Source organism: Juglans microcarpa x Juglans regia, chromosome 4D (assembly GCF_004785595.1).
Source record: "Juglans microcarpa x Juglans regia isolate MS1-56 chromosome 4D, Jm3101_v1.0, whole genome shotgun sequence".
NCBI classification, from domain to species: Eukaryota; Viridiplantae; Streptophyta; class Magnoliopsida; order Fagales; family Juglandaceae; genus Juglans; species Juglans microcarpa x Juglans regia.
Genome location: NC_054600.1, coordinates 7,955,180 through 7,967,157, shown reverse-complemented (window position 1 = coordinate 7,967,157; position 11,978 = coordinate 7,955,180).

Below are 11,978 nucleotides of genomic sequence, written 5' to 3'. Positions count from 1 at the left end.
TCGATGAATGGAGAGTCTAGACTCACTTTGGTTCCCATCACATATCTTGCAAATAGGGCAGATGCTCCTATATGGAATGAATTTGGAGTCTTTGCATCATCAATATGGAAATAAAATAAGATAAGTACAAAAAATAGAAAGCATGCTAAATAAATATAAATGGTGCAATTTGGTGGTTGCTCTTAGTTTCATTTAGATGGCAAATATAGGTGGATTACATTTAAATACAGGTTTCTTATGTTTGGTTGGAAAATTTGTGCAATTGAAATGTATAAAAGTAAACAGTAATCATAGTAATTGATTATCTAGGAAAGAATTTAATGAGACTTTATAATGCTTTTCTTTAATTACATTTATAATTACGGTAGATTTTTATTGTTTCATAAGTACCGGTTTTTTAGGGGAATCAAAAAGACAAAAGTAGTTATGATTTGAAGAATACTTATAATGCAAGAAATTTGATTGAGTCGTTTAGATGCAGAGATGAGTTGAGATGATTTATGAATAGTAGAATAAAAGTTAAATTATTTATTATATTTTGTGTGAGAATTTAAAAAAATTGTAATGATAGGATGAGTTGAAATGAGTTGAGTTGAATTTTGAATTCAAACGAAAATGCTACATGGATTGAATTTCAAGAGAAAAGCTTGTAACTGCCTGACTTTTTTATTCCGATGTGTTAATAGGTTCTTTTTCACTAAAAAAGTAAGGTTTTGCAATTGGAAATGCTTATTGCATTTTCTACAAAATTTAAAGTTATATTGTAGTAGCAAAATAGGGAAAGCCTAGAAGATTTCTCTTATCCCCAAAGAGATCAAGGAGATAAATGATAAAGATTTGAATAAAATAATGGAGGAAAGCTATAAGGCTGGTTCTAATTTATTTACACTTATTGGGGTTGATTATAAGAACAAAAGATCGGTTTGAATGAATTCTTTCATAACTTGTATTAACAAAATTACAATGCAAAATTTTAAATGCTCTAGAGGGAAGGAATGAGTTTAAGAAAGAAAAACAAAAATGTAAGCATCCATTTAGATCATTTAGTCATTTTTATTGTTTAATTGTTATTTGAAATTGTGAAAGAGTTTTTCTAATTGAATTTTTGTTTTTATAAGCATTCTTGAAAAATGTAAAACAAATTAAAACCTTCCTCATAGCATTCATCCATTATTATATCAAAATCTTCCTTATTTATCTGCTCTTTTTTGGGGAGAATAGGAACATTCTGGGCTTTTTTTGTTTTGCCATTACAATATATCCTTTTTTGTAGATAATGTAGTAAATTTTTCAAATTATAAAACTTTTAACTTTTTATGAGAAAGAATATGAGCAATCAAATAAAATAGGAAATAGTGACAAGTAGTTGCATGATTGAAACCCACCATATGATAGTTTTCCATTGTATCTTGCCAAGAAATGCTTATGTATGAGATTTATTGGTAGCTTTTTAAGCATTGTGAAAGAACTACCTTATATCCTAAAAGAATAACTTTTCTTAAGAATTCATACTTAAGAAAGTTTTTTTTTTTTTTTTTTTTTTTTTGAAGTATTACTTATTATCATTTTTTTTTTTTTTTGTTTAAATTTTTTAGGTATGAATGTTAAGTCTTGACAACAAATACAACCACATCATTAAAAACAAGAAATGAAGATACCATAGAATTCGACCATTATGAAAATTTTGTTGGAGCTATTGGTTAATTAAAGACTCATATTTATTTTCGTTGTTTGTGTTTTCTTAACATCACATATGTGCATATTCAATTTTTAATAATCAGTATCATAGATATTTGCAATAGGACGAATTTGTTTGTTTGGTTGTTAAATCATTTAAAATGAAATGTTTGTTGGCTCAGTATGATGAACTTATATGTAATAATTTTGATAAGTAATTCACTGTATCATTTAAGAATGAGATGTAACAAGGGTTGGGATGAAGGAAAACATTTTGTTATTGATAATTTGAGGTATGTTTCATGAATGTGAAATTTTCGTTAAACCTATTAACCTGTATTGCCTTACATAGCAAGAGTCAATAAGAGTTATAAAATAGTTTTCATCATCCAAACAACCTATTGAAACTAAAGACAAACCAATGGTTTTTATCAAGGCCTTGAGAATAAAATATAAAAGATTTAGTTAGAATTAATTAATATTATAAATGTAAACCAAACTCTTTTTTAACATAGAAGAACAATCAAAATTGTTTCTTAATTATCGTATATGATTTGCACATATTACTTATCATCACTTATGATATACACATACATTTGATATTTTTTTTTTATACGGAATAAAGTTTGGGTTAATTACACTTTGTCCTCTTGAACTTTTATTCAATTCACAATGTACCTCCAAAACTACTAATTGCATCAAAGTGGTTCCTCGAACTTTCAAAATTTTCCAATCCCCCCTTCCGTCTACCAGCAACGTTAAATCTAATGAAAATGCACTGCACGTGTTGCTCATGTGCATAACATTCACTGTAAAGATGTAATTTTCATATAATTTATTATCATTGATCATATAAAATATAAAATCATATATGCTATCAATTAATAATAAATCATAAATTATTAAATAATTTTTTTATTAATTTATATAGGGTAAATGAATATCAAATAATTTCATTGTATACATAGATTATTCATACATACTTGCAACTTAGGTATAAAATAATTTTATACATGATTAATGATTAATAATTTATTATTAATTGATAGCATATATTATTTTATATTTTATATGGTCAATTATAATAAATTAGATAAAAATTACATCTTTACAGTGAATTTTCGTTAGATTTAACGCTGCTAGTAGATGGAATGAGGGATTGAGAAGTTTTGAAACTTCGAAAGTTCACTTTGATGCAATTAGTAGTTTCGGAGGCACATTATGAATTGAGTGAAAGTTCGAGGGAGCAAAGTGTAATTAACTTATAAAGTTTCTATTTTGAGATTGGTTTGTTAATTAGCTAATATTTTTCTTTAAAAGAACAGTAAAAATTATGTTTATGACCGTTTGTAAATTATATCAAATTTGTGCTTAGATATTGAGACTTTTTATTTTGTATGTCAAGAGAGTTATGTAAAAATAAATTAACATTTTTATTAAGTTTAGTAATAGGATTGTGCAAGTCAAAATGGTTTTATGAGCCAACCCAAAAGTTTTTGTTAGAGGAGATAATTATCTTGCCAGTATGGTCCATAAAGTCGGTTGATATGCAGTTTAAAGCTTCCTCTACAATCAAGCCAAACATAATTGTCGCTAGCTGTCCTGTACCTGTCTAAAGCGTCCACATGTGCTCAACAACTATAAGTAATGAAAGTAGAGTTACGAATTGAAATAAACTGAAATCACATATTAAGTTTTGATTAGAGTGACCATAGTTTAAAATCTAAACATAAGACACATACCGCGGTTGTAAATTGCTCATCTCCTTACAATGAAAACAAATGAACATTTCGTTGTGTTCATATCTTATTCTTTTGTTACATCCAGTACAAGACATGTAATAGAAGACTTAGCGCAGGTCAACCACAATTATCTTTACTTTTATCCAAGATTTTGGTTTCTACGTGATATTTAACACAGATATTTGTGTAAAATAATTATAAATATTCAAAAGTTTTGGAAATAATTTTAATTTAATTATAACAAAGTGTATGAATTATGTTTAAATGTTTGTATATAGAAAGTGAGAATTTATTACTAAAAATAAAATTTTACTGTCATATATTACAAGGATTTCAATAACTCAGCAACATCACAAATCTGGGTTATAGGTTGGACACCAATAGTTGAGCTAGATACAAACATACCATGCAAGTTTTTTTCAATGATCTCTTCGAGCAAACAATCATTAAGTATTGCCTTCAAATCAAGGAAAAAAATTAAAAGCATGTAGAAAAATGATAGATATTAAAATACTGAAGTTTATGTTGAAAATGCAATAAATCATGATTAAGATAGTAAATACATGCTAATATATTTGAATAGACCATTGAATGTACAAATTATGTATTGAAAATTATTAAATATAAATATGAATTACCACTTTTGTAATGGTGCTGCACCGGGAATCAAATAATTGATCGTAAATATGCTTATTGGACGAGACGAAAGAGACAGTCCTATGTTGGAACAATATATGAAAAAGATTAAAAATATATAATATAAAACAAATGATAACATTTTTATTTGGTAAAAATATCATTTTAAAATCCAACTTTGAGACGTGTTCCAAGAATGACTTGTTTTGCTCCAATAATTTCAGAACTTTTTACTCATTCAACATGCATGAACTAACCCCACATTGTTAGACATATGAGTTTGAGGCTACAAGATTTAAATAAGAGCATACATAGGTTTAATGTATAAATAATATGAGAAATAGTTAAATTTGAAGGTACATAAAATATAAAAAATGTTTAAAAAATTTCTTTTACATCTAGTCAATAACATATATTTCCTAAATTGTTGTAGGTCCATAAACTAAGTTTATGTCTCGAGGTGGCTTGATGTGAATTGCAACCGCTAAAAGGTTTAATCAATTGTATTTAAGTATTTATTTTTTGTAGTAAATAAAAATATGAAAACAAGCTGAAAATACTGAAGAGTAATTACCTATCTCCACAATTGTGTCTTTATGAGCGTCAAGTTCACTAAAGGGATAACGTTGTATTCTGGTGGCTTTAATGGTTCTTCTCCATATGGGAGTAACATCCTTGATCGACACATAGATAGTACGCATCTTGAAGGCTAGTCATGTATAAGGAATGCAAACATATTAGTACATACAGTTTATTTTCTATTAAATTTGTCCAATAAATGAAATAATAGTATTAAAAATATATATAACAAAAAAATGAAACAACGTTATATTTTTTTTATCATGATTAATGGAATAGAGAATTAGAAGTTATACAATGATATTATATTACCTATTTAAATTAATGATGAATATGCTAATGTTAACAATTAGTTATACACAATATTTTTTGTTGACCATTCTTCATATTTGTCATTTGATACTGACTTGATTAGAATTTTTATTGAAGTATCAATATTGGCTCATAACAATGTTACATATAAATTGTCCATGACAAAATACAAACTGAGGCAAATAGATACTAACAAAATCTAATACTTGTCCATGTGATTTATTTATTTTCGTTGCGAAACTTAGTTTTAAAAGAAACTGCGTTCGCTTGAATAAGAACCTATTGCTTTTATCAATACTTGGTAAAAAGTGAATCATTTGTATAAAAATTTTTTCTCAGTGAGATTTCCAACTGTAATATCTGCACTGATGACGTTGCCATCAAAGTTACAACAAATAAGGCATGTTCCATTGCACAAGCCTTTTGAAAGATTGATGTTCTTAACTAACATGATGTGGTAAATTTTCTTAAGTAACAATTCATGGGGTGGAAGCCCATTTAGTATCAAAGTTTAAGAAATCTTCCATAATATCTTGTTCAAATTGATTTATTATTTCATTAAAACTATAATATTGTGTAACTTTACCTTGAAATCTCTGAATAAGTATAGCATTTATTTCATCGACATAATTGTTCTTTGGTGTTAATATAGCTCGATTCATTATTTCTGACAAGTTTTCTGAATAGTTATGAATATCTTCAAGGATGACATCCATCAAATTATTGGAATAAGCATCTCGTTAGGAATTTTTATATTTTCTTCAACTGTGATCGGCGCCTTTCCATTGCCTAGTTCGAGCAAATAATTTGAAAAAATTGAATCTAATGTTGCTCGCATATTCTTAGTTAACTAAATCTTATTTAGTGTGGTTCATAGGTATGAGAAAACTAAAATAGCATCAATTTGTACTTGTCTTGAATTTTTATGAACCACAAGCAAAACTTGACGGAAATCCCCGCCAAATACAATAACTTTGTCACCGAATATTAATTCTGAATTGTTTGAAATCTTGCAATATTTTATCCAATGTTTATATAGATTTTTCCTAGACATAGGTACTTTGTCTCATATGATTAATCTTGCAAGACATATCAATCTCGTAAGACCACATTCTTTATTAACACTGCATATAATATTTTTATCGAGATCCAATAGAATCTTAAAAAGTGAATGTGTTATCTGACCTCAAGGCAAAATAGATGCAGCAACACCAAAAGATACGGTTGCAAACTCAATTAATTGTTTTGATCACACTGTAGTGATGAATGCTTTATATAAGTATGTTTTTCCTGTGCCATCCGGGCCATCAATAAAAGATGCAGTAAGTTAATTTGAGAATACATTTTTCAAGTTTGAATTGTATGCATTTTGTTGTTGATGATTAAAGTTGTTAAGGCCAAAAGATCTTCGTCAGGAATCATGATTGCTAATTGATCATTGATTTTCTTAGATTCAATTTGGTCATCATCAAGAGAAACATCAGTATCTAACAAATGAAATGTGTTTATGTCTTTCTCCAAGGATTTAAGTGTGAAAGAAATACTCCGCAAAACCTTTGTTCTAATATATGTTGAGTTTATACTATCTCGTTGAAAATCCATCGACATATCTTGTTCAAATTGCTCTCAAAGTTTCCTTGGATTTGTTGGATTACAATAAGCAATGATTGTTGCAAATAATTGCTTCAAACTATATGGCATTTGGTGCACAGATGCTTCTTCTAAACAGTCTTTCAAACTACTATTACTTTCTAACAGACCATGCAAGGTAGTTGCCTCACAAAATGTTGGTGCTATTACACCAATAATTGTTTTGAAATGATCAAATGATAAACATCATCTTATATGATTTAATAGTATTCACAGATAATATATTTCTCCTTCAAATGAGGTTGTTGCAACAATTCAGCTTATGACACTCTTTTTTGTATAATAAGTTTCATGCGCTTTCATTTGTTTGGTTTGTTGAAAAAAATTTTGTTAACATCGATTTTGTAGACAAATAAGAGGTTGCAACATTGGTCAGATCTAGATGTGGATGAAAAGCTACCAAATGTTGATCTTCAAGATGTAGGTGCAGACTATAGACAGATGGATACATTTCATTCAGAATAAAATCATATATTCTTCATATGACTTCAGGTGGAGCAATTCATTAAGCCGATTGGAATTGCTAGATTTCATCTACCTCTTAAGTAGTTTATTCAAAAATTAAATTAAAAATAACACGATCATGACCTTTATAAATGTACCTATAAAGATATTTGATAGATTTGATAATAGAACAAATCTCTATATTGATGTTAGAATCAAATTTTTACAATAAAATATTAATTATATGGAACAACCCAATAGTTATCCAAGTCTTTGCCCTTGACTCTCGCAATAATTTCATCATCATGACGTCTATGCTATGGAAAACAATCAGCTCCAACAATTATATTAGATGTGAAGTTTTTTTATACTAATTTTTACAACAACCATTTTTTCATACGTACATTAGTTAGATTCAATATTCCACATGGGACATGTATTATATATTTCATAACTACTCTGTATAATTGAGGGTTTTCATTTTTATCAGCAATTTATGTAGACACAATCTCATCAAAAGTTTCGGAAACATAAACTTTTCAGTCTCTTTGTAATATAATCAAGAAATGAACATGTGGTAATCCTCTTTTTTATGCTCAATTACATAAACATAGGTCGATACTTTACCAAAGATTTATCGCTTGAGTAATTCATCTTTTAGTTCTTCTAATTTTACTCTAAAAATACGTGCAATTAAATCATGCCGATTTTGTGCTTCTTCTTGTGACCTCAATTCATCTAAGATTTCTTTCCAACTTGAATTACATGTCATAGTTAACAAGATATCAGATTTTCCAAAACGTTGGACTAAAGTCATTGCTTCTATATATCTTTTTTTCATATCTCTTGGGCACCAATAAAAGATGACGGTAAAATAATATGCTTGCCAATTTTGGAACCATCAGTTTATCCAACTGAAATATTATCAACTATTCCTTTATATATATCAGATTGATTTTCTTGCTGTTTATTACGAAAATAACCCAATCTAAAAGTTTCAATCTTGACATATATATCAACAACAAATTATTGTAACAAATGGCCAGATAGTAGTAGAATAGACTTGTCATTTTTTTTTATTTGTAACTTGTAACAATAGTATTAACAATATGAAACAATTGGTTCCTTTTTTTTTTAACTGTAAGAAGTTAAAGACAATAAATTAAGAAGTTGCAGATTCAAGGGTCAAACAATCAAGGATCAGAACATGAATACTTATTCTGACCTTGTTGCTCTCTCCCAAGTAATTCATATGCTGATATTGATTGTTGCAGGTCAATTGATGGCTTTGTTCCAATTTGTGATAATGTTTTTTTTTTACTCTTTGTATGCCTTGATAAAACAACGAATAAAAGCAACTGACACGGCTGCGAACGGAGAAACTCATCTTCGGTGCCTCACCTCCAAAATCCCTCTGACAGATGGCCAAGAAAAAGAACTAGCAACTCTGAGCTTGAACCCTCCCATCAATCGATAAATACATCTCCTTATCCTGACAACACATCACACTAGCACGCTACAGAAATCAAAAGGGGCACTAATTTGGTATTCAAAGCATGAAATAATCTATTACAAACGAACAGAAAAAGAGAACAACTGAGCTCCTACTCGATCAGAAACCAACTAAATCAAAAAGACCCAAAAAAAAATACGACAGCCAGCCAAACAGGGACAAATAAACATGTGAATAAAACAAAGTCAATCATAAGGATCAAATGGGAAAACAAAAAATACAAATTGACAAAATTGGAAACCAAAATTTGGAGAAAAAGTAATGCTCATCAATGGATAGGCTCTTTTATAATAGAAAAAATATATATATATATAAATGTATATGTATATATGTAATACCCTGAAAGAAATTTAATGGAAGGAATCTCTTTGGACTCTAGGTGTGCCATGAAAACTTAGGAGGATTTCATCAATCAAACAATCGGTTTGGTTTTAATTTATTAGTATAGTCGAATTATGATCTGCTAAGGGGATGAATTGCCTTTTTTATTTTTTGAAGCACTTAGGACCATAATTAGACGAAATAGATTACACCACTAAATCATATGAATTTTTAACATTTTATGGTATAATAAAATTTTTTGAGATTTTCATGTGACAGATGGGCCAATTGAAGAGTGCCACATGGCACCTAATGCACCATATCACCAAACAACCATCACATCGTCATGTAGGATGTCCAAATCAATCTAGGATCATTAAGAAATCTCATTGGACACATGGCACCATCACCACTCTCCATTTGGAACTCATTCAACATATGTCAAGTGAAGTACACTTGTGTAAGGAGGTTGAGTGAAAGTCAATGCAGCTCTCTTACAAGACCATGCCTCTCTTACACTCACAACACTCTTCCAACCACCCATGCACTCTCTTGGTTAGCTTTCAAAAGAGGGTTTGAGACCCCAAACCCCATAAGAAAATCGAAACCCCAAATGTCAAGACTAGCCCACTCGATTTTAACCATTCTGCTCCTCTTGACTTTAAGCTAGTCCTACAAGCAACCATAACACTCCAAGTACTTATCTTATACCCACATATACTCTTACATTATGGTACGTTCTATTGACTAACTCCAATTGATTTGGAGCTCGAAACCCCAACTAAGCCCCAACAAAATCCTAAATGAGTGTAATCTAGTGTTAGAGTTTTTGCTTCAATTGAATGGCCTCCCACACTTGGCTCCTTTTACAAGCAAGACACCCTTGATTGACCACCCTAATGAAAAATTTTGTACCCTTATTTCAGCCCAAATAGTATACTTAAGTTCAAGCTACATCCCTTATTTCCACCACCACAAACAATCAGCTAACACTTGGCCCAATCCAACCAAGTTTTGTCCAAGCTTGCAAGCAAGCTCTCCCATCAAGCATGACCTTCCATAACCTCCTCAAGTCAGCCTTTTTTCTTCTCCTATAGTCCCTCACGCCACTTCTCTTCACTTACACACAGGACTTTCTTACTTTAGCATTTTGGAGAGCAACCCGAGTGAGAAAATTGAGGGAGAATATGCTAGGTTTCTCTTAAATACTTAAAGCTTGTAAGTCTAATTTTTAACTTCATAACTTCTATTTTATGATACCTTAAGTCTTGATCTTGTTAGTGGTGTGTTAGTTTATTTTTCCTCAAAGTTTTGATAGTTGAATATTGATGGCATGGAAGTGATGTTCTCAGTTAGCATGCCTTGGAAATTTTATATAAAGGATTTGTTGATCTTAGGTATTTCGGTTCTATAATGTGGGTATTTTGTCAGAAATTCAAATCTTTTGGTTGACTAATAGCACAAGAGGTTTTATTAGAAAAGTTTGCATGCTCCATTAGGGTGATGAAAATCGAAACGTTTAAGCATGATATCTTTTGTTTAAGTTGTTTATTCTTTGAATTCTAGAATCTTTTATTAGATTCTATGAACCCTTGTTAATGAAAGTTGAATCTATGATTTGAGTTAAATTTTGAGCCTTGTAATTAGGATTTTTTTAACTCTAGAATCTTGATCAATGATTAGATCCTATGAACCCTTGCTAATGAAAGTTGAATCTATGATTTGAGTTAAATTTTGAACCTTGTAATTAGGGTTTTAGGTTGAGTTTTGATGAACATGCAAGGATTTATGATTTGATGCAAGTTTTGAGGATTTATGTTTTAATGTTGAAATATGTTATGATACATTGTAAAATGATGCTAAGACCTAACTAGGAAATCTATATGAAGTGTGTGAATGCTTTAGTTCTTGAAAACTTGCATGCTACCAAAGGATCTAGTCAATATAGTCGAAAACAAAGCATGAAAGAATCGGTTTAGGGTATAGGGCACAAAAACCGATCTCTGCCTTGTGTTATCTTGAGTTTTTGTTGCTTAATATTATATATCATCAACTAGGAATGAGTGCTTGACATGATAGAAGAAAGGGTTAGTGATCTATTAAGGTTCTTGAGGTCATTTGCAAGAAAAATGCTAGAGAAGCCATACTAGGATTTCAGATTGCATGATTTGTGGTGTTTTGAGTTATTTCTTTCTTATGAAAAGTATATGACCATGATGATTGTATGAATGGTGTCTTAATGTGTTACTAAATTATGATTTTAATGTTGGTATATGTCAAATTCGGATCATAGAATAAATATGAGGGCCAAAAACCAAATCAAGTGTAAAATTAGGTTAGAAGTTTCGGCCATGGTAGGGTTCTCATATTAGAGTATATATGATCAAATATGTAGAAATGTATTTGTAAAAGAATATATATATATATATATATTATAATTTATTATACCAAAAATGCATTTATCCTTTATATATGTGTGTGTGTGTGTCAAAAGTAAATTTATATTAATAACTTAATATTAATGTTTCTGTTTAAAATTAAAATTTTACGTTATATTAATTTCTATTATAAGATTAAAATTTATATGTTATATCAAATGCTATAAGATTAATTTTATGTTATAAGATTAATAGACTTGAATAATAAAATTATAATTTCATATTATATTAATTAGCAATTTAGCATATAATATATTTCATATAATATAAAAAATTATAAATATATGCCGGTCCAGTTTGGTTTAAATCGATTTTTAAAATATGAAAACCGATATCGCACCGGTTTAGAATCAGTTTTGGTTCTTCAGAATTGGTACCACACCGGACTGAACCCTGTTCAATTCAGTTCAACCAGTTTTCTGGTTTCTTTTACATCCCAAAGCACAAGAATAAGAATGAATGAAATATGTTTATGAAAGCAAGCATGTCATGAACTACGAAAAGCTCTATTGTTATTAAGTTATGTTTTTGCATGAGCAAGTCTGTGTCTGTCATGCATACGTGTCATATTTATTATCGAGTATAGAAGAGCTATTGGAGATGATCCTCCAATTCTTTAATGGTATCTTGACACTAATAGCCACGATGTATGAGCAACTTGGCTTA